We start from the raw sequence: 2,474 nt of genomic DNA on the forward strand, positions 1-2,474 counted from the left end.
AACCTGAAGCTAGTTTTTAAACAGAATGTATTTGACGAGCAGCCCCAACTTTTATTGACTAAATTCGAGTACGGTTTGGTTTATGAATCCCCAATTCCTAAGGAAACGATTTGAAACAAATTGTGGGACATGTGTACACAAATTTATGAGTTGGCTCTGGCAGGGAAGAATGGTCTCTCCGAAAGAATAAAATCCTAGGGGTTATAAATGGGTCAAAAAGAATTAGATTTTTTATTTATACTTCAGAAATGTAATCAAGTGAATGAAATGGTTTCATATACATTTTTACATCCAACAGCAGTGACACACTGTTCATACATTAATTCTATAGGAAAATGTACATCCTTTTTTTTTTTTTTTTTTTTTTTGCTAAGATTTGCCAAGTGTTCGTGGACAAAACACCTTTCATTGCAACCTGAAGTAGTGGAATAACAAGGGTAAGCTGTGTTCCTTTCAATAGCTTTATGGCATTAATAAAGCTATTGTCCAAATGCGTGTTAATATTGGCATGTGCAGGATGAAGTCTCACAAATTCTTCAAAACGTGAACGCCCAATTTGAGAACTTTACAAAACAGTGTAATGGATTTTGCGACTGAATCTGCCCAGGGACATTAAAGTCCAGGATGGTTTATTTTAAGTGTACTTCTGTAGCTCTATTCCTAGCTGACTACTCTTCGATTCCCTAATCACAAAGAAATGCATTCTTATGAAGTTAAGCAGCTGTAGACACAGAATGCTGATGACATTTTCTCCATATCTGAGTTAGCTAAAGAAAACCCAGGTAGTGGTAATTCTACCAAATACTTGTAACATTCACATGAAATTTTAATTGATTTTCAAACAGTACAACTGTGCCATGAATCCAACCACATAGAATATAAGCCTTAAGCCCACTAGGTTTAAGCAATTGTGTCTTTGTAGACTAAAACTATGTAAAATAAAATCTGATAACTCCCTGGTGTTAGAGGTAGACAGTTTTCTTTCAAATCCTAGGTTTGGTCCTTTATTTTATTCAGCAGTGAAAGCCATGAATACAGAACGAATAACAGCTGTTACAATTCTCAACCATGACTTCTAATGTCAGAGAATTCAAAGTATGAACATAGTACACAGTAATGAAAAGTATCAAAAATTAGTTTACCTCAAAAAAGATAAATAAAACAGGTATATTCCACCAATACATAAACAGATGTTTGTGCTACAGTTAAAATTTGCTGTATACAAAAGATCATAGTCCCCATAATCAGCTTATGATAGAAGCAAGAATACATGAGCCATTTAAATTGTCAGACATTATGCTTTATAAGGTATGCACAGAAGTTCAAGCAATAAATACATACATCAGTTCAAAGCCTTACAATAGCTACGCAAAGCAGATGCAGAAAAGCAGATTTGCTATTACTAGCAAGCAATGATATAAGAGTAAAAATTCATGAAATGCAGTAAAGCAACATTTTTCTTAGAAAAAGTCTGGTCATTTATGGGTCCACCAACATTTTTACATAATATGCACAATTATCAAAATACAGACCAAGCATTTCAGAAAACTCCAAAAAACCTAAAATCTATTTTCAAAGCAATTGCAGTTTGGGAGGTTCTTCTGGTATAATGTGCAAGCAGCTATTTTTTAAAATCGTATTCATATAAAACCCATGCAAAACTCTACAGGTATATGCATTCTGTGGCTGAGACTTCCTTTCAAAAGTTTTGTAACTGAGGTATGCATACTTTAGCATCGTAGTCTTAGGCCACCCTCCTGATGGTACAGCTCTCAGTTCCTTTCAGTCCATCAAAGCCTTTTGAACATGCACCTGAAAGACCCATTTTCCCTTCACATAATCCTTACAGTAGGATCCTAGATGACTGAAAACCATCCTTCACGATACCAATCTTTCTTTTGATATCGTATTGGAAACTTCCCGTCCGTTGATCATGACCCAAAGACAAACATAATGAAAAGTAGCAGTTACTGTGACGTTCTCACGTTTCATGCAATCTGCCGTAATTGTTCTAATTTTTTTTCTTTTTTTTTCTTTTTTTTTTTTTTCTTTTTTTTTTGCAGAGGTAGAAGCTTTCAGAAAGCCTTTTGGGTATGTGGGAAAACCCTTTTGAAAGCCGTTATGTCCTTTTATTTGGTGTGATAGATGACTGGGTATCTCTCTAACTCTATTTGCTGACTTCAGCAAAGAATAAATGATGAGCTTAGTTTGCAAGAACCGGCTCCATCACATGGAACTGGTACGTATGTTAAGCTCTAGCAGCCACCTTCTGTCAAAACTGTTTGTAAAGCAATAACCATAATCAGGTTATGAGGTCCCTTGGTTGGGGGAAAAAGTATTATCAAGACTTGGCACAGCACATGAAAAGCAACACGTAAAGTTTCTAGGTTTTAAGCAAACGTCTGACTATGCTATTTTCAACTACACCATAACGCATTATCATAGTTTTGGGGTTTGGAGTTGTCGAGAAAACC

The 2,474-nt window shown here is 35.4% G+C and overlaps 1 protein-coding gene across 9 annotated transcripts in view; it reads right to left on the reverse strand.

Moving 5' to 3' along the window:
* Positions 1-208: 208 nt before the first annotated feature.
* Positions 209-2,474, reverse strand: part of FOXP2 (forkhead box P2) — a 569,876-nt gene continuing 567,610 nt past the window's right edge. For all 9 annotated transcript variants that reach the window (XM_040472193.1, XM_040472192.1, XM_040472191.1 and 6 more), the window contains one exon: positions 209-2,474. This exon is cut by the window's right edge and continues 1,745 nt beyond it. The gene's annotated coding sequence lies outside the window, so the exon portion shown is untranslated.

This window comes from Herpailurus yagouaroundi, unplaced genomic scaffold (assembly GCF_014898765.1).
Source record: "Herpailurus yagouaroundi ecotype Mexico unplaced genomic scaffold, PumYag 100, whole genome shotgun sequence".
NCBI lineage: Eukaryota > Metazoa > Chordata > Mammalia > Carnivora > Felidae > Herpailurus > Herpailurus yagouaroundi.